The following is a 21588-nucleotide window of genomic DNA, read 5'->3' as shown; positions in this document are numbered from 1 at the left end:
TGAATGGACCTGCCTGACAAGGGCTCGTGTGGTTAATTTTTCTATTATGACAAAGCAAAGGTCTCTCTATAGCATCTCGAGGACATTGGAGGCAAGCAGAATAGTGTGAGTGGGAGGCTTCATGCATATGCCTCTCATCACCCTTGTCAAAGAGCAATATCTCCATGTGCAGGCATGTATTAGGGGGAGGAACACCCATCCTCGGTACCCCCTGGAAGGGGTGGAGTGCACACAGACATTAAAACAAGCAGCAGCAAGAATGATCCAGGAGACTGCCAGTAAATGCAAGCTAACATATATTTACAGGTGCAAAAATTATATAAAATGACTGTACTTCCATGGCATCCATGGTGTTAATGGAAAACTTCTTAATTTTTTGCACCCTACCTCTACGTGTAGGTGCATCCCCAATGTTTGCAGCAGAGGTGGAGGCCCCTGCTGAATACTATGCCTTCTTGTCAATGATAACTTTGGCAGGTGAGGACTGGAGGGCCCTGGCCTTCTTGGGTCCCCTGCTCGGGGGCAGGTGCACCCTCAGTGGCCTCAGAAACTGGAGCTGATGGGATCACAGGCAAAGGGGATTGGGAATGCTTGGACACCCTTGGAGTGTCCTGGGTGGAAGACCCTCAGGGTGTCCGTCTGACTTTCCTCCTCCTTTCAGGTGCCCGAGGGCCCCTCCATGACTCCTTGAGGAGAATGGGCACTTGGTGGGAGGTCGAGGTGCCCCATCCCCCTCTCATCTAGCCACTGCACAAGCATACTCATGGCTAGATCAACAGAGTGCAGGTCAGAGCGCATATCTGGCATTTTCTGCATTCTCATAACAGGTTTCAACTTAATTAAATAATAGAACTGTGTGCAATTCCCTCCTGGGTAAGCTGACATCTCTTTTGTAACAAAGTAATCACAGTACCTTTTCACTAACATCTTTTTCAGATCAATAATACAGCTTTTGACAATGCCTTGGATTATGCTATAATGGTCAGAGCATATTAATTGATGCCAAACAGCCCCTAATGTTCATGCATGTTTCTTATCCAAATGGAACTAAACTCAACCAACTTGGTTATATTTACATTAAATTACTTTTACATAGCACATTTTTACATTGGAATTAATTTTGGCTCCAAAGATGTAGTGACAGGTAGTTGTTCCGGAATTCACAGCTGTCAAGAGATGACCTACCTTGATTCCTTTGAGGTGGGATTGGAAACAGAGCATACCAAGCTGGTGGATATTTGGTCCTTTGCTCAAATAACAGGTTACATCGGTCCTAATTTCCTAGTGAACATGACAACTTGTTTTCCTTTATTAAAATTTCTTCTTTTTCTGCCATCTTTATTGTTGTGACATATTAGCATTCTTAATGTGATACTGCATTTCCTTTCCCTCTTAAGAGGAAGTGACTGAGGCTGACACACGTAGAAGTAAATGGGAATGCTGTTCCTTGCATGCTGTTGTGCCTATTGTGTGTTGCATTGACCTCACACTATTACATACTTAAGGCTGGGGTGCAATATCCAAAGATTAAAGATTAAAAGATTGGATTTAATAAGTGGAGCTGGGCGAAAGCACAGTCCCACTGAAACTCCCGTCTTCTTCCCTCAATAGATTTCAGCTCATCTAAAACTCGGATGCCCGGATCATATCTTAGATCATGTGTGATTTATGTATCAATGCTGTGCTTACCAATCTACATTGGCTCTCTATCCCCATGCTTCAACTTTTAAATTTCTATTCTTGTATCAAATCCTTTTATAACCTTGCTCCATCTCTAAATATGTAACCTGATATTTCAACCCTCTGGGAGTTGCTCCCCCAACTCTTGATTCTTGTACATCCCAAAATCCCTTTGACCAACATTGTCAGCAGTGTCTTCAGCTGTCTAGACCCTAAGCTCTGAAATCCATTCCCTAAACCTCTCTGCCTCTCCTCCTGCTTTAAGACTCTCTGTAAAAGCCACCTTTTTGACCTCGCTTGTGGCCATTCCTCCCAATATCTCTTTCTTTGACTTGGCGTCAATTTTTGTCTGATCATTCTGTGAAGTGCTTTCTGGCATTTTGCTATATTAAAGGCGCTAGTTAAATGCAAGTTATTGCTGTTGTTAGCAAGTGTACTACAGGCAGAAAAAAAAACTACCAGATTTGCCAATGGTTATGCCTTCATTCTTCAATATGTAACAGCCTTTCACTCTCACATACAGAAGCAGATGTCAATGAACAACCTTCCTTCTCTGAATACATTGCCACTTCCTCATTTCTATGTTGCAAAATTGTGCTAAGGCAGTTGGCTTTTCTATGATAAATATTTCATATGTAAAATAGGGCTAGCCATAGTTCTGGTTTTCAAACTTTCCACATTCTGCCTTGTGAATTTGTGTTGCTAAGATTGCTGTAACCAAGCACTTCCTGTACATGCACTTTGCAAAGGTTTGATACAAAGAGTTTTTCAAAAGGCCTACGAATGTAGATCTTGCTTTTTAAACAGGGAAATTCAAAGTGCATGAATTTAGATAAGAAATGTCAGAGGAAGTGATCATTTCTCCCAGTTAAGAAATGAAGTTAGAAAATTCCTCATGAAAATAAGTAAATTATTGCCAACTTTACCATTAGAACAGTGTTCCAACACAAATACAAGTATTCAGGAAGAAAAGGTATGAGTAGGGATTGTGATATCCAGCGTAAGCGATGTCCAACCATAAGAAGGGTTTCAATCTTAGCTTTCCAATTATAGCCAGATCATCTCCAGCAATAGCTTCTCTTCCCATCCCTGCACCATTACCTCCAGAGTTCCCCAAAGATCTGTCTTTGGCCTCCCTCAGTTTCCTCATCTACCTGCTGCCCTTTGGTTACATTGTCCCCAGGTATACATTCAGCTTCCACATATATGCTGATGACACCAAGTTGTACCTCTCCAGTACCCCTGCTTCACTGCACCTGTGTATCCTGACTTCATGGCCAATATCCAGCCATAGACAAGTTGCAATTTCCTCCACTCAAACATTAGGAAGACCAAAATCTTTGGTCCCTAGCACAATCTCAGTCCCTTGCCATTAATTCCATCCCTCTCCACTGAGCTGGACAATGGTGGAAATCTTTTGGAGGAGGATTCTATGGTTTACCATGTTCAAATCTGCATGGATGTGCAGAAAGATATGGAGTGAAAATGCAATGTCGTCCAAGTCGGGGAGGATATCATATGACACTTTGCTTAGAGCTGCACTTGATAAGGAGTCTCTACTGCAAAGGTAAACAATCCCAGTGATTTCAGAAAAACTGGGAATGCCATTAAAGAAGTAGAAGCATCCTGAAGATTGGTTTTGTTTTTCTTTTTGTGGATACTACACACCTGGGTAATTTTCCAGATTAGGTAAATTCTAGTCAAATAGATATATTGGAATATCTCAGTGAGGGGTTGACTAATTCTGGTACACTGGTCTTCTAACAATACTACCAGGCTACTGACAAGCCTTAGTCTGTCCACTGCATTCAGCTGCTTCTTAATGCCATGTGGGGAGAACTGAATTGCTTAGACAATAGTATCAATGATAGTGGAGTCCTCAGGGGAAGGTTAAGTAGGATCATCCACTTGGCAATTTTGACTGAAGACACTTGAAAACATTTCAACCTTTACCTCTTGAACTCACATGCTGGGCTTGACAGTAAGGGATGGGGATGTTCATGGAGCCTGATTGTTCACCAGTCTAGACTGCATGTAGTAGGACGACAGGGCTTTGCTCTTATCCATTGATTATAACACCGCTTTGCCTATATTCTTGTACTTTTGGTATTTAGCATGCAGGTAGCGTCGTATTGTCGCTCCACTAGATTAATGGCTAAGATATGCTGATATTGCTCTTAACACGTTCTTCTACACTCCCCATTGACCTAGGGTTGGCCTCTTGGCTTAATGATAATGGAGGACTGAGGGATGTGCAAGGACATGAAGTCACAGGTTACAGTGGAACATAATTGTCTTCTTACAAGGACTGACAGCGTCACATGAATGCCAGTTATGGGCTGCCAGATCTGTCTTTAATTCGATTGACTTAGCACAGTGGCAGTGCCACACAGCACAATGAAGGGTGCCCTCACTGTCATAATGCAACCTTTTCTTCATGGGTTCTATGTTCTGGTGAGTTCTATCAAGACTGTTGTGAACAGACATGTTTTTAACAAATAGGTTGATAAAAACAAGATCGTCATTTAAAAATTGCTGGTAGATGACTTCTTAGAAATAATCTATTTAACATTGCAGGAGTTTTTTTTATTCATTCGTGGGATGTGGGCATTTAGTGCCCATCCCTAATTGCCCTTCAGAAGGTCGTGGTGAGTTGTCTTCTTGAACTACTGCAGCCCATGTGGCGTAGGTACACCCACAGTGCTGTTAGGGAGGGAGTTCCAGGATTTTGACCCAGCGACAGTGAAGGAATGGCGATAAGTTAGGTTAGGATGCTGAGTGACTTGCAGGGGAACTTCCAGGTGGTGGTGTTCCAATGTATCTGCTGCCTTTGTCCTTTTAGATGGTAGTGGTTGTGGGTTTGGAAGGTAATGTCTAAGGAGCCTTGGTGAGTTTCTGCAGTTCATCTTGTAGATGATACTCACTGATGCCACTGTGCGTCGGTGGTGGAGGGTGTGAATGTTTGTGGATGTGGTGCAAACCAAGCGGGGCTGCTTTGTCTCGGACAGTGTCAAGTTTCTTGAGTGTCGTTAAAGCTGCACTCGTCCAGGCAATTGGGGAATATTCCACCACACTCCTGACCTGTGCCTTATAGATGTTGGATAGGCTTTGGGGAGTCAGGAGGTGAGTTACTCATCGCAGGATTCCTAGCCTCTGGCATGGTCTTGTAGCCACAGTATTTATATGGCTAGTCCAGTTCAGTTTCTGGTCAATGGTAACTTCCCGGATGTTGATAATGGGGGATTCAGTGATGGTAATGCCCTTGAATATCAAGGGGTGATGGTTAGATTATCTCTTGTTGGGGATGGTCATTGTCTGACACTTGTGTGGTGCAAATGTTACTTGCCACTTGCCAGCCCAAGCCTGAATATTGTCCAGGACTTGCTGCATTTGGACATGGACTGCTTCAGTATCTGAGGAGTTGCGAATGGTGCTGAACATTGTGCAATCATCAGCGAACAACCCCACTTCTGACCTTATGATGGAAGGAAGGTCATTGATGAAGCAGCTGAAGATGGTTGGGCTGAGGACACTATCCTGAGGAACTCCTGCAGTGATGTCCTGGAGCTGAGACGGTTGACCTCCAACAACCACAACCATTTTCCTTTGTGCTAGGTATGACTCCAACCAGCGGAGAGTTTTCCTCCTGATTCCCATTGACTCCAGTTTTACTAGGGCTCCTTGATACATGGGAAGTGTTCATCTCCCCGTGTGTGGAGTGGAGTGGAGGGGTGGGGGTGGTGGTGGGGGGGGGGGTGGGGGGGCGGGGTGGGGGTGTTGGTTTCAATTGTTCTTTATTTGATTATGTATGTCTGTTTACTATTGATGCTCACTGTGCTTGATTGGTTAAGCTTAGGTATGGACTCAGAAAAAAACAAGCAAACTGTAAAAGGTGCTGGAAGCTAGAACTGAAGCATGGAGTAGATATTTTAAAGCATTTAAAGCATCCTATTACACAGGTAGAAGCTAGTGTCATCTCTGCATAGATCCGAGATATAAAATATACAATGGGGGAGGGGGGCACTATTTTGCATTCAGAAACTCAGGAGAATGGGTTTCCTTCAGGGCCTACTGAATTTAATGGCCAACCGAGGGTTAATTTAAAATGGAGATTAACTCTGAGGTATATAGCCTCAGTACAATAATTAAACCAGCAACCTGACTTTTGGGGGTGGTCGATTGCTCACCCCTTGAACAGACTCTGATTGGAGGTTTAAGGCAGATTGTGCGTAGGTTTGAGATTTTTAACATTTGAACATCTCACCAAGCTCAAACCCATCTATTTTTGGGGTTAAAATCCCCCCTTCTGTGATCAGTGTTGTAAACAAAGGGAAAATCTCAGGATCAACAAGATTGAAATGGATTGTAAATCAACTTAAGTGAATGGAACTGTGTTTTTTTTGATAATTTTCTTCCCTTCCTTCATTGTTTCTCTCTTCTGCACCAGGGTTGTGCATTTTCACCTCTGGAGCAGAGGATGTGAGTTCAGGCTCTATTGCAAGCTTTAGCACATACACTAAGCTGGTAATTCAGTGCAATACTGAGGGATTGCTGCACTGCTGGAGATGGTGCCTTTTAAACGAGATAAATGTTGGTCCGATCTGCTTGTTCAGGTGGACATGAAACATTTCACGGCATTATTTGAAGAGCAGGGAGTTCCCTTTGTATCCAGGCGAACATTCCTATGTTAACCCAAAAATGTACACTTTCTGTTTATTGGACCCCACTAATGTTTGCCTGAAAAGCAACAATGACTACAAGTTGGCTGTGAAACAGTTGATACATCTAGAGGATGTGGAAGATGCTATATAGATGCAGTTTCTTTCCTGAAAGCAGCAACTCAAACTGTTCAAGGTCAATTTCAAGGTCATTGTCAGCCCTGGGTAACAGGCCCAGGAGACATTCCTTACCAGGTATAAATAGCTGGCAGAATATTTCACCAAGGACAGCATGATTGTTGAGCTCAACTATGTCCTCACCTAATGGGAGTCATTTTGACTTTAGGCGATAGTGTAAAACGAGTGATATCAGATCAACTGCTCACTGATGCTCAATTTGGGCGTTCCGCCAGGGGCACTCAGCTTCAGGCTTCATCACCGTCTTGGTGTAAACACAGACAAAAAAGTTGAATTCCAGAGGTAAGGTGTGAGCGACTGCCCTTGACATCAAGGCAGTGTTTGACTGAGTGAGGCTTCAAACTGCCCCATTAAAATTGAAGTCACTGGAGATCAGGGTGAAAACTCTTCACTGGCTGGAGTCATAAGTAGTACAAGGGAAGATGGCCTCAGCATATCTTGTCAGGAACTCCTCAGGGTAGTGTCCTCGGCCCAACCATCTTCAGCTGCTTCGTCAATGACTTTTCCTCCATCATAAGGTCAGAAATGGAGATGTTCACTGATGATTGCAAATTCACACATCCTCAGACAATGAAGAAGCATGTACCTACATGCAATAATAATTGGACAACATTAGGGTTTGGGCAGATAAGTGGCAAGTAACTTTTACTTGATACTTGTCAGTATCTCAGACAAGAGAGAGTCTCACCTTGACGTTCAACCATCGCTGGATTCTCACCATCAGTATCCATTGACTGGGGACTTAACAGGGCCAGACTGGGTGACCGCTTTACGGAACACCTTCAGTCTGTGCGCAAGCATGACCCAGACCCAGACCTTCCTGTCGCTTGTCATCTCAAAACACCACCCTCCTCTCATGCCCACATGTCCATCCTGGGCCTGCTGCAATGTTCCAGTGAAGCTCAAAGCAAACTGGAGGAACAGCACCTCATCTTCCAACTAGGCACTTTACAGCCTTCCGGGCTGAATATTGAGTTCAACAATTTTAGATCATGAACTCTCTCCTCTACCTTCACCCCTTTTTTAATCCCCTTTTAATAAATTTATCTTTATTTTTTATCCACTTATTTTCATTTTTATTTTTATTCATTTATTCATTGTTTTAACACCTTCTTTATTCCCTTTTCTACCTTTTTTCCCCAACCACCGCCCCCTCCCCCCACTCCATCTACAAAGGGCCAGCTGTCACTTGTTCCATGTTGTTCTTTCACAGAGTGCTTACCCTTGTTCTGCTATTATCACATTCTGCTTTCTTACCTTTACGCCGCGATCAGCACCTTCTTTAGCCCTAACCACTACTATTCACACTCCCTTTGTCTTTTTGTACATGACATTTTTGTCAATCTCGCTTTAGCGCCTACCTATTGCTGGCCTTCTATCTAGCTTCACCTGCTCCATACCCCCCTTAAACAGTATAAGTTTCATCACATTTCTACCTCTCTTTAGCTCTGAAAAAGGGTCATACAGACTCAAACTATTAACTCTGTTCTTCTCTTTACAGATGCTGTCAGACCTGCTAAGTTTTTCCAGCATTTTCTGTTTTTATTTCAGCCACACAAGTACTCTGGCTACAAGAGCAGATCAGAGGCTGGCATTCTGTGAGAAGTATTTCCCCTCCAGACTCACCAAAGCCTTTTGCCCATCTACAAGGCACAAGTCAGGAGGGTGATGGCAAACTCTCCACTTGACTGGATGGCTTTCGCTCCAACAACATTCAAGAAGCTCGACATCATCCAGGACCATGCAGCCTGCTTGATTGGCACCTTATCTATCACATTAAGCATTCATTCCTGGCAATAACAGCACACTGTGGTAGCCATGTGGACCATATACAACTGCAGCAACTCATCAATGCTTCTTTGATAGCACCTTCCAGACCTGTGATGTCTACAGCCCTGAGGAACCATCACCTGTAAGTTCCCCAGTAATTCACTCACCATCCTGATCCAGATCTATTCACCGTCTCTACACTGTCTCTGGCTCAAAATCCTGGATCTCCCTCCCTAACAGCACTGTGGGTGTACCTACACCACATGGACTGCAGCCGTTCAAGAAGGCAGCTCACCACCACCTTCTCAAGGGAATCTGGGATAGACAGTAAATGTCAGTGACACCTGCAGCAAATAAAAATAGAGAGAGAGGTGAAATGGACTGGAAACTCGCTCTAACACATTTTACACTATTCTACAGTCAAAGTTTACCCCAGTGAGTCTTTGAATGAGTCAAGTTGCTGCTTGGAGACACATTCTCCTTTCCCATGATAATTCCACTCTCCCTCCCCTGGGATCCAACTGGCAAGAATTCCCTGCCTAGGTCAACAGGTCATCATTTTATCTGCTTCTACCCCTCCTCCCAGTTCTCACTTGTTGTGGGGCCCCACTCCTAGTAAAAACACAGCAAGGCTGCAGTCTCCTGCTTCTGGTTAAATAAATTGCGGTATCAACTTTTGAGGAAGGTTTGAACTCTAAAATGCTATCAGTTGTTTGGAAATGACTGATAGCGATTCTCTTGTGTCTGAATCAGATGCCAGTCTGACGAACAGCCAGCTTGGAAAGCATTAGGAAAGGTTACTTTTTCATTAACAGAGGATGTAACACAAGGGTGACCACAGCTGAGACTAGTGGGGGTGGGGCGAGGGGGAGGAACTCACTAGCTGTGTAGTTGGCCTTATTTAAGCTCTGTGTGCAGGATATCAGCTTCCATTCAGTGCAACAATCGCAGTAGAAAATTTAAAACACCCCATTTGTCTGTGTTGAGCCTAGTTTCTGAAAAACATCAAATCCTTGGCCTGGGTTTTACCCTCGGAGTGTGCCCGGAGTCAGCGCAGCCGGAGCAGATGCAAAACCCAAGTTGGCGCTGTGAACGTGATCTTACACTGTGTGGCCAATTAAGGCCCGCCCAGCGTGAAACGTGACTGCCAGATGTGTTTTCTGTGTGTGGGAACTCGTTGGGTGCCGGGTCCAATGGGGACCCGCTGACATGTTCAGAATGTGGAAGAGGGAGCTCCCCGAAGGCTGCTAGGAGTTGTGGGGGAGGCTGGGGGAGCTGTTCAAGAAGTGCCGTGGTGTACAGGCATGGCCTCAGCACCTGGGTCATAGAAGGTGGGAGGGCAATTTGGGTGGGCACTCTGCCCCCCACCGTTTCTCAGATGAGTGCCTGGGAGTGCTGGTTGGGGAGGTCAGTACCAGGTGGCATATCTTAATACCTAGGGACGGCAAGAGAAGGCCACCACCCCACTGACCGAGAAGGCCTGAACAGAGGTCGCCGCCCATGTCAGAGGGCATGACGTGGTGCACTGCATGTGGCTTCAGTGCCGCAAAAGGTTCAATGATCTTCTGCAGTCAGCAAGGGTAAGTGAAGAAATGGCAAGGACCCGTGCAGAGAACTTTAGTCGAGTGCCCATTTCTCAAATGTTCAGTGGTCTAAGAGTGTGTATGCCAACTGATACTTAAGCCTGCCCTGCCAAGGCTGGGATGTCAACATGACTGGCCTCAGTGCATTGCAGGGTGAAATGTGCCATAGTGACACGGCCCACCTACTGCCTAGGCAGGAGGGCAGGTGGGAACCAGGAAAGGACCTTCAGGGAGACAGAGCAATAATGAGGCTATCTTTCCCTTAGAAGCGTTTCCCTTACCATTTCCTCATTCACAGGCAGGGATAAAAGGCCCCCGGAGCTGCAGACATAGACTTTCTATGTCAATGCCAGTCCTTTGCTGTGTGCGCCCAGCGCCTTTTCACTCAATTTTACGTGCGTTTGGGTCAGGCGGGCGCCTGACTGCACAACGCAAAATTCAGGCCCTCGTGAACTTAGTTTAGTTGCTTCAAAATTACACTTTGTTCAGGAGTTACCATCATCGTTTTGCAACAGCAATACAATCTTTGCTGTGTTCTTAATTTTGGAATAACTTGCGAGAAAGGTGATTAGTGATTAGAAATTTATGGCAGTTACACATTTATTCACATTTTTTGGTTCTTCTGTGGATGTGACTGATTTTCATTCCTTACAACAAATTCAATGGTTTACAGTTGTTTTGTCAGATTATTGTGTAGAATGTGGAAAGCACTCTCTGTGCAACTAGAGAAATCATTGCAAAATCAAAAGATAACAGAGATTGACTGGAAAATGAATCTATTGCTCATCTTCTGTGTGGTTCATTAGTTTAATGGAAACAGGCCAGCTAGTGGCCACTCTTCTCCTCCTCATTGCCAATTATCTCCCCTCCTTGAAGAACAAATCCATGCTGGCCATCAGCTCCACAGTTTCAGCACCTCACCCAAGCATTCATGTGTCAGCTTGGTTCATTAGATTTGCCAGGCTATTCACTGCAGCAAGTGTCACTACCAATCCTGCTCCTGTGCTCAACTGGCAAGGACTCACTGTCAACCTGGGTGCACTGGATACCAATGAGCAACAGGAACTGTAGCTGGCTTTCCTCTCCTTAGCCCAAAGCAATTTGCAGCTTGTGAACCGCCTTTTTTTCCCCAAAAATATACTCTATTCATAAGTGTAAAAGTACATTACATAAAAGTTCAAATTTTACATTACGTAAATTACAATACAGATCAGCCTCATTCAATACAGTACGGGTGCCTCATTACACCTGTCATTACCAGTTCGATTTACAATGTACATTTACATTTCATGTCAAAAATTCTCTGGTGCAGACAGCCAGAGGGGGTTTACATGGTTTCCAACCCCCTGGGTAAACTATGGTGTGAGTGCCTTACGCAGTGGTGTTTCCCCATTGAGCTTTTGCAGTGGGTGTCCCAAACTTTAGTGCGTCCCTCAGTGTGAAGTCTTGGATCTTGGAAATGTGCCAGTCTGCAACACTCCGTCATTGGCAGCTCTCCGACTGTGGAACCCTCCATTCAGTTGGACTGTGTCGTACCACTGTTCCTTGCAGAAAAGTTTGTGCAGGTAAACACTTTTGACCGCAAGTCCTGCAGGCAGTAGTCCACAGCATAACATTCTCTAGACCCTGCAGGAAAAGGAGATGGTGGATCTCGTCAGTTGGTTCCATGAACAGACTGTCAAAAGTCTTTTGGCAGAATGCCTCATCAGCAGAACGTCCAAACAAGCACCAAAACATTTGTTTGGCTGGTATTGAGAAGCAAACCCCATCCCCACCCCCCATCCCCCCACCGCCCCCGACCCCGTCAGATCCTTCCTGCATGCCCGGAGTCTCGCCACCTCCACACTTGCTGTCAAGGCAGCTGCGGTTGGGAAGGGACCATCGTCTACCTCCTTCTGGAATGTGCCTTTGCAAAGCAGGTCTGGAAAGAGATGCAGTGTTTTTTGTCCAGGTTCATCCCAAGCAGCTCCGTAGCACAAGCCTCTGTGCTCTACGGGCTTTTCCCAGGATGGGCACTGAGATAAGCATCAACTGCTACTGGAAGACCGACAATTTGTTGAAAGATGCCCTTTGAACTGCCTGAAACTGCTGTTGAAATGCTGCCCTAATAAAGAGCAACTAATTTAGCACAGCCTGTGTGTCTCGGTACCACCTGGCCTTTAGGGAGCGGAAAAGTTATAAAATCTAAAGCGGAGGCCAAAAGCTTTGATTTAAAAAAAAAAATCAACTTTTTCAATTATTTCACTGGGCGTACTTTGTTAAAATATTTGATTTCAACACCTCGTCTTGAGTTTGCCATGAAGAGAATCCATTCTATTGAGCATAATGAGATTCTACCAAGAGTTGGCTCAAGATCGCCATATGTGATCCAAACATTAAATTGCAACAGTTTCTCGTTTATATATTTGAAAAGAGTGAGAACAATGCATTTTTGTGTATGTGAGTGTGAGAGAAAACGTTAAGAATGTGAGCGAGGGTGACAGAGATATTGATGCATATCATATTTAAACAATTGAATTGGGAAGTTAACCAGATGGGTGTCCATAGTACTGACAGCAATTGAAGCTGAATTTTTCATGGATCTTCCAAGGTGCCCTAGGGGCATCTATCTCTCCCTAGTGCCCATTAAAAACACTGAAATGCTTATGCATCTTTAAACTGGATCTGCTTTTGCTTGTGCTAAACACAATTCTTCTTTCAAAATTTGCAACTACCTGCTTTTAAGTAAAATAACATAAATTATTTTTGAGTTTACCATTTCAAAAGCTTCTTCATTTTGCCTATTTTTCAAAAGCATCAGTTATATTGACAGACAAGAATCACACAGACAGTACTGAGAGTTTTTGTAGTTTCCAGTATTACTATGGCTTAATGGTCACTGTACTCTGTGAGCTCTGTACTCTGTAGGCTGTGAACAGGTCTTCCAAAGGAATTCTAAGCCAATTATCTTGTAGATTGATGCTGATTTTTAATCAATGTCTGTTACCATTTGGGACGGTTTCATCTATTTACTTTTTCATAAAGAGCCCAGTTATATATTGTTGTTTTATCTGTAAATAGCTAGGAATTATTTAGCTAGGAACTAATGAGGTATGTGTAAGTGTTCCAGGGGGCCACATTTTACAGCTGCACTAGAGATTCATGTGATGTATAACAGAACCAGTTCAATCTGGGACTTTCTATTGTACAAAACAGTATGACAATATTATTCAGAAAGTGTTCTGATCTTCCAAATCCTAAAGTGTGATTATTAATAACATCTGTGAACTAAAAGACAACAGCATATCAATGCATATCAAGTCCAGTAATGTTGAAGAGTCTGTAAAAATCCTAAATTGAATCTGTTGTGAAAATCATGTCATGTTTGTCATGATTCAGGTACATTATACAGCGGAAGTTAAGAACCTGTTTTGTCATTGCTGGGCCCATTAGTTATTTATGTGCACATCTGCAAAGAGCCAACTATATTAATTCTACCACCAAATCAGAACACCATTATCGACCATCTCCATTGCTTCACATTATATCCAAACGCAGCTGACAGCAGAATATAACACCATTAGAATGTTATCTTGGTGCTCTGCATGGTGGGGGAACTTCAATGGAGTAAACACTAACGTGTATACAAAAATTCTGTTGTTCTGAAGTCATATAATAGCAGATACTTGTGAGCTGATTTTAGAATGTAGCCAGGATGAATGTACTTTTAAATGAGACCATTACTATGAGAGGCATAGAAAATAACTTATTCATGTCTTCGCTTAACATCTACACTTAAAAACATGGTTGCTGGATATTGAGCAAGAACTTAGATAAATTTCTTTTCACTAAACTCTCAGCAGGAGCTTGGGATTGTTGCACTTCAGATTTTCTCTCAACTTTTCTGTCTTGTTCTTGCAGCAAAAAGATTGATTTCCATCAGAAAACAGAGTTACCTATCAAATGCAACCCTGTGCCCTATAAATGCCATGTGTTCCTGAGATCATGGCACCAACCACTGGAGCGTAAGTGGTAGGTGCATCACATTCTTTTGAAAGGTGGATACTACCAAGCCAATGCGACCAGACTAGCACTAATATTCAGCTCTACTTGCAGATGAAATAATACATTTAAATGCAACAAAATACTTAAAAACAATAGATGTAGAATCAGTCAACAAGGGGTTAAAATAATGTTTTTTTAAACTTATTTCTTACACAGTTTGATAAAAAACAGAATTGCTGGATGAAACAGTGTTTCATTGACCTTCATGATGTGATGTTGTACATGGATACACAAAACATTTAAAGTGGAAGGTCATGTTGATAAAGTGTGTGGAACCTAAGTTTTATTTTTAAAGAGGGGTAAAGGCTATGGAATCTAGACTTACACACATTGTTGGTTAGACTACAATGAAAATATTTGGGTGCTTTTGGAAGTAGCATTGTTGCTAATGTAGCAAATGGACAAAACAATTTGCATTTATATAGCACCTTCCACAACTTTGTCCCAAAGCACTTTACAGCCTATGAAGTACTTTTGAAGTGTAGTCACTGTTGTAATGGAGGAAATGCGGCAGAAAATATACACATAGCAAGGTCCTACAGCTTGAAGTGGCAGCAATGTTGGGTTTTCTTGTGACTGGGGCTGTGGATGAAATATAGAATTCATATGATTGGCACAATGTTACCTCACATCTTTGCATGCATGATGCCATTGCCAAGAATCAAGATTTTCACCATAGACAAAAGGAAATGTCAAACTGGAGGAGTATTAAGGGCGACATTGATAGCAAGAATGATTGATAAAGGATTTAAAGAAATTAAGTTGTGCTTATTTGTAATAGCAATGGATAATGAGCTCCTCTGTTTGTCCATTGGTTAATGGCAATGCACAGTGTGCAATAAAGCTATACAGGAAAGAAGGTTCATGGAATGATTCGCAGTTTGTGATCTTAGTCAAGGCAGCAGTTCTAGTCTGGGATAGACTTAAGGTAAGAAGAAATATCGACCACAATTTCCAGTCCTGATTACTGCTGGGAGGTATGTGTAAGTATTGAATCAGCTTTAAATATGATGCTCTTTATGGTCAAACAGCTTGTCAATACATATCCTCTAGGCTCATTCATAAGAATGATGAGGTACTGGAGAAAAACTGGCACCCAGAGAACTATATCTCACAAAAGAGTCAACACTTTCGGGAAAGTAAAGGACAGAAGGAAACAATAGCAAGAGTCATACGGACTCGAAACGTTAACTGTGTTCCTCCCCGCAGATGCTGTCAGACCTGCTGAGTTTTTCCAGGTAGTTTTGTTTTTGTTTTGGATTTCCAGCATCCGCAGTTTTTTGCTTTTATCTTAGCAGAAAATATTGTGATAGCCATCATCATGGCTCTGAGTCCTACTGATTAATGTGACCTATTTTAATACGTATATTGATTTGAGCCTGAATGCATGTAAAAGTTCCAAAAAATTACGCTGTAAATGATTAATGCCATTACATGTAACACACCATGATTTGTTGGGACTTTTGCATACAATTGATGAGAAAGTTGAACGTCTAATTATCACAGTCCTAAACCCCATTAAAATCAATGGTGGGATTGAGTTTGCTAATTAAGACCACTGTGGTCATCACAGCCACATGGACCATTATAGAATGACACTGGAAGACTTTGAATCCGTTAAGTATTTAATCTCTCAGCAAGGTGCCTGAGGGTAACATTTTTCTGATTTGTTTCAGGAACTTCAAAACTTCAATTAAGTAATAAAGTAAGTACTTTGACAGCCAGTCATAGACTGTATCTGCGCAAGTGATGTTATTTTATTGAGCCTATTGAGCTAAGCATAAAGTGCAACCTGTAATGAAATATGGTTAGGAATCACACTTAGATCAGGAGACAACCCGAAACTTAAGGGTTCCTTCTTACTGCTGACTTATGTATTTATACTGTTCTTTTACAAAGTCATGAATCAAATTTAACCTGATCTGGACAATCTGCTAGTAAAGACCGCAGCCTATTGCCACATTATTAGATCCGAGCCCTTGCTCCTCAGCATGGCCCAGTTCAATAAATTCTAATTATTTTCCACAACTTGTGGCGTGAATTTACCACTGGAGGATTGAGGAGCAGAAAGGCCTAGCTTGTAGGGTTCATCCCCAATATTGCAAAGGCAGCAAGGGCTGGGTCGCTGAATCACAGGATGGAATATTAAAACACAGCATAAAGTCATTCAGCCCAGCATGCCTGTGCCAGCACTTTGAGTGAGCCATCCAATTAATCCCACTCTCAGCTCTTTCCCCATAGCCTTGCAATATAGAATCATAGAATCAAGACAGAAATTTGTGGGGTGTTTTTTAACTGGATGTAAAGTAAATTCAAAATGATAACCAGGAACAACTTCTTCATTCTGTGAGAAATGGCTGGAAACTTGCCATGTGAGGGAGGAGAAGCAGAAGCAATGGGGACAGTTAGAATACCCCTCGATAGGATAATGGAAAAGGTGAGGTACCCATTTGTATCTTGTCACACCCATTGAAACAAGTAGCAGCAGCCTGTACACGTCTAGAGATCCTTATGCTCTGGGCTTCTGTATGAATAGCAGAGCCCAACAGAGCTGTGTGACTAGTTCACTGCTGAGGTCAAGAAGGGGAACAATAAAGTATGGGTCTTGCTTTCCAAAACAGGCGCACTATGTTATAAATCAGTTTCACAGCCCTTTCTTTGCAGCTTTGTGAGAACACAGGACCTTTCTAAACAGATCCGTTGCAGGGGTAATCTGTTTTCTGGCTCTAACCAATTCACCTTGTTTACCTCCAATTCCTCAATAGGGAGTCACTTCAAAGCAAAGCCCCAAGGGAATGAAGGGAGTCATTTCCAATCGACTTTAGATCTCAGAAGGTCAGCAACACAGCCTCAATGATTGGGTTATAAACTCTGCAATTCAGAAGCCAAAGTGATTTGCAAGGATTTCTCTATTAGTCATCCATTTCCTTCAGGTTGCTATTATGGTGGGGGGGAGGGAGGGGAGGGGGTAGAGGCTCCTATTTGTGCCACAATGCAACCTTTCTCACTGCTGGGTAAAATGCAAGAAAGATTTTCTTTCTTGAGATGCACAGCTGTATTTGAATTTTAAATACATGGCTGGGATTGGTGAAATGTATATTCAATATTACAAATTACACAAGAGATCCTTCCGCTGATTAAAAAAATTCAGAACATTGCATGCTCACACTTTATCTAAAGCACGCATACATGTGTGTACATACGCCCACAAACATCCACATGCATGCACATGCACATGTGCACAAACATACACAGCAGTGCACATACACACAGAAGCGCACATGAACACACATACATGCACAAACATGTAAATAGAAATACATATATACTTGAATGTAGGGAGCATAATTAAGAAGTTTAAAAATTGGTCACGTGGTTGATAGTGAGGAAGAAAGCTGTAGACTGCAGGAGAGTATCAGTGAACTGGTCAGGTGGGCAGAAAAGTGACAAATAGATTCCATCTGCAGAAGTGTGATGTAATGCACTTGTGGAGGGAAAATAAGACAAAGGAATATAGGATAAACTGTCAGATACCGAGAAGTGTAGAGGAACAGAGTGACATTGGACTGTATGTCCACAGATCCCTGAAGGTAACAGGACAGAGGAGGTGATTCAGAAAGCATATGGAATACTTTCCTTTATAAGCCAAGACATAGAATATAGGAACAGGGAGGCTATACCAGAACTGTCCAAAACATTTGTAAGACTGCAGTTAGAGTATAGAGTAGAGTTATAGTTCTGGTCACCACATTACAGGAAGGATGTGATTTCACTGGGAAAAGGGTACAGAGGAGATTTATGAGGAAGCATTTGTCAGAACTGGTATATTATTGAAGAAAGATTCGATAGGGTATGTTGCTTTGCTTGAAGCAGAGGAGGTTGAGGGAAGGATTAATTGTGGTGTATAAAATTAAAGGGACCTAGATTGAAAGGGTAGGGAGGACCTATTTCCCTTAAGGGGAACGTCAATAATCGGGGGTGATGATTTAAAGTAACTGGCAGAGGATTGTAAGAAAGTTGAGGAGTAATTTTTCACCCAGAGCAATCAGAAGTATAACAGGATAAGATTTCCACTCACCTTGTGATTTGTGTTAACACACAAACACGCAAATATACAAAAATAATGGATACAAAAGACCCACCGGTCATCATTTGTCCCAATAGCTGCAATGCCTTATGCATCGACATGCCTTATCCATCTAAGCTATGCAATTTCCTGGGAGAGACAAAGAATCAGGGAAAAATGCAAGCCTCTGGCCTGATCTTGAGAAGCATTTATCGGAGTGGGTCCTTGAGAATTGTCAGAATGGCTACATCATCACAAGAAATGCATTGCATATATTAAGTGGGCCAAATCAAACTCCAAGTCCAGCAAATATTTGAGAGTAACAGCTAGTTGGTGTAGCCACTTTAGGGAATGAAAATGTATAGTGTTGTGGCGGAAGGGCTACCAAAAGACCCCGGCGCCAAAATGACCAGTTTCGAACAATTTGTCATCAGACAGCAGCAAAAACATAAGTACCCATTATGTCATATCAACAACATGGACGGAACACCCATGAATTTTGATATGTCCAGCAACTGAGCTGTCAAGTGGAAATGTCCGAAAACTGTTCTAGCGAAAACCATAGCACGTGAGAAGACAAGATTCACGGTGGTACTAGCCTGCATGGCTGACAGAACAAAATTAAAGTCTACGCTAATTTTTGAATGTAAATCCATGCTGGAGCTCAAGTTTCCTGCAGGAGTTTATGTGAATGTCCATGACAATGGTTGGATGGATGAGGATGGAGTGAAGTTGTGGATTGCTAATGTGTGGAATAGGTGTCACAGTGGCCTACGTAAAGAATGCAGCTTATTAGCATGGGACATGTTCAGATCCCATACAACAAGAGGCGCCTGTGAAGAAATAACACCCAAATTGCAGTAATCCCAGGGGGCCTAACGTCTGTGGTTCTACCTTTGGACGTGTACCTCAGTAATCCAGTCAAGAATCATGTTTGTGCCAAATGGAGTAGGTGGATGGTTGATGGAGAAAAAAACCTTCACAAAGAGGGGAAATATGGATGGCTCTCCACTTTATTTTTGTGTGCTTTTGTCATTACATCATGGAATGTTGTTAATACACAAATTGTCATCAGATCATTGAAAAAATGCAGAATATCCAATTCAATGGATGGAGACGAAGATGGTTTGTTGTGGAAGAATGATTCTGAAGCTGAAATCACCACATCTGATCCAGAGTGGGATCCTTATGATGATGCCATAACCAAAGCAGCTCAGAATGAATTTGATGAACTCTTTGTGTTAGATGCCGAGGACAATGAATTTGATGGTTATTAAAACATTTTAATTGTAGTTAAAGGTATGCTTGTAGAATTAATTCATTCAATAAAAAGTGTCACATTGATTTACTTCGAATTACTGGTGTTATTTTTTCACATTTCTAAATGGTGACCGCCTACACCAACAGCTGTGGTTCACATTTTTTACTCTGCGTATAAGTTGACCCCATTTTTGGAAGGAATTTTCAAGGCTTCAAAGATCGACCTATAGACTGCGATCTACAGTACAAATATGCGCTGATAACATCTATATCGAACTCTACACTACATATCTCGACCCTTCCAATGCTTCTGCGTCATCAGACTGTTTGTCCAACACTCAATCATGGATGAGCTGCAATTTCTTATAGTTGGGAAAACTGAAACCATTGTCTTTGGCCTCAGTCTAAAATTCCATAACTTTGCCATCGATTCCATTCCCTTCCTCAGCCATTGTCTTAGGCTTAACCAGACTCTTCCCATCATTATGCCCTATTCTAACATGAGCTGAGTTTCTGGCCCCATATTCCCTCCTATCACAAAGATCACATATTTCCATCTCTGTAACATCACTTACTTCCTGTTCCCATCACAGTCCACCTCCTGCTGAAACCCTCATCCATGTTCTTGCCTTCTACAACCTTGTCCAATTGAAAGTTCATCTGACCAGCCTTACATCCTTCATTCTGTGTAAACATCAACTCCTCCAAACTCTGATGCCCACAACCTATGTTGCACAAGTAAAATCCCACTCACCCAATACCCTTGTTCTTGCTAACCTGCATTGGTTCTCAGTCCGCCCAATTAAGCCTCACATTTAAATTTCTCATCCCTGCATTTAAATCTCTTCATTCCTACACCTCTCCCTATCTATGTAACCTCTTCTGGCGCTACAACCTCTCTCCACCGCTCTCTGCTTCTCTGACTCTGGTCTGATATCCATCACCACAGTACTGATGATATGCCTCAGCCACCAAAGCCTTAAGCTCTCCAAATCTCTCCATACTTTGCCTTTCCATCTCCTTCTACAGCTTTACAAAATACCTTAAAACTCAGCTCTTTGACCAAACTTTTGACCTCCCCTCCTAATATCTCTTTCTTTAATTAAGAAATCATTTTTTTTCCATATAACCCAGTGAAGCACCTTGGGCTACCTTTTTAAATTGAAGGGTCAAATTGATGCATTTTGTCATTCACTGCCTGCTGCTTCTCCCATTTTTTCTCATTTTTCTCATTCCCTCCACTTTCTCTCCTATTTTTATCATTGCTTTCCATTTCTTTACTTCCTCTGCAAATGAGGCTGTGGAAGAATACCTGAAATTTCTGTGATGATTCTCCATCATTCTCTGACCCCTTTGGAACTCCACCTTATCCTCTCCTTCCTTACTTTCAAAAATTCCCTCAAAACTCCTCTGTTTGACCACACCTCTCATCTCCTATTTTTATTTTTTATTCATTCATGGGATGTGGGTGTCATTGGCTGGGCCAGCATTTATTGCCCATCCTTAGCTGCCCTTGAGAAGGTGGTGGTGAGCTGCCTTCTTGAAGCGCTGCAGTCCATGTGGTGTAGGTACACCCACAGTGCTGTTAGGGAGGGAGTTTCAGGATTTTGACCTAGCGACAGCCAAGGAACGGCGATATATTTCCAAGTCAGAATGGTGAGTGACTTGGAGGGGAACTTCCAGCTGGTGGTGTTCCCATCTATCTGCTTGTCCTTCTAGATGGTAGTGGTCGTGGATTTGGAAGGTGCTGTCTAAGGACCCCTGCTGAATTCCTGCAGTGCATCTTGTAGATGATACACACTGCTACTACTATGCGTCGGTGGTGGAGGGAGTGAATGTTTGTGGGTCTGGTGCCAATCAAGCAGGCTGTTTTGTCCTGGATGGTGTCCAGCTTCTTGAGTGTTGTGGGAGCTGCACTTATCCAGGCAAGTGGGGAGTATTCCATCACACTCCTGACTTATGCCTTGTAGATGGCAAACAGGCTTTGGGGGATCAGGAGGTGAGTTACTCGTCGCACGATTCCTAGCCTCTGACCTGGTCTTGTAGCCACAGTATTTATATGGCTAGTCCAGTTCAGTTTCTGGTCAATGGTAACCCCCAGGATGTTGATAGTGGGGGATTCAGTGATGGTAATACCTTTGAACATCAAGGGGTGATGGTTGGATTTTCTCTTGTTGGAGATGGTCATTGCTTGACACTTGTGTGGCACAAATATTACTTGCCACATGTCAGCCCAAGCCTGGATATTGGACACGGACTGCACCAGTATCTGAGGAGTCGCGAATGGTGCTGAACATTGTGCAATCATCAGTGAACAACCCCACTTCTG

The 21588-nt window shown here is 42.8% G+C and overlaps 1 long non-coding RNA gene across 1 annotated transcript in view; it reads left to right on the top strand.

Moving 5' to 3' along the window:
- Positions 1–19162, top strand: part of LOC144691917 (uncharacterized) — a 42459-nt gene extending 23297 nt beyond the window's left edge. The window contains exons 2-4 of the long non-coding RNA XR_013579230.1: positions 13790–13893; positions 15610–15638; positions 19075–19162. This is a non-coding gene — a long non-coding RNA (uncharacterized LOC144691917). The remainder of the gene's footprint in view (positions 1–13789; positions 13894–15609; positions 15639–19074) is intronic.
- The last annotated feature ends 2426 nt before the right edge of the window (positions 19163–21588 follow it).

Source organism: Cetorhinus maximus, chromosome 16, assembly GCF_964194155.1.
Source record: "Cetorhinus maximus chromosome 16, sCetMax3.hap1.1, whole genome shotgun sequence".
Lineage (NCBI taxonomy): Eukaryota > Metazoa > Chordata > Chondrichthyes > Lamniformes > Cetorhinidae > Cetorhinus > Cetorhinus maximus.
The sequence above is the reverse complement of the archived record's forward strand: the minus strand, read 5'-3'. Positions and strand labels throughout refer to the sequence as shown.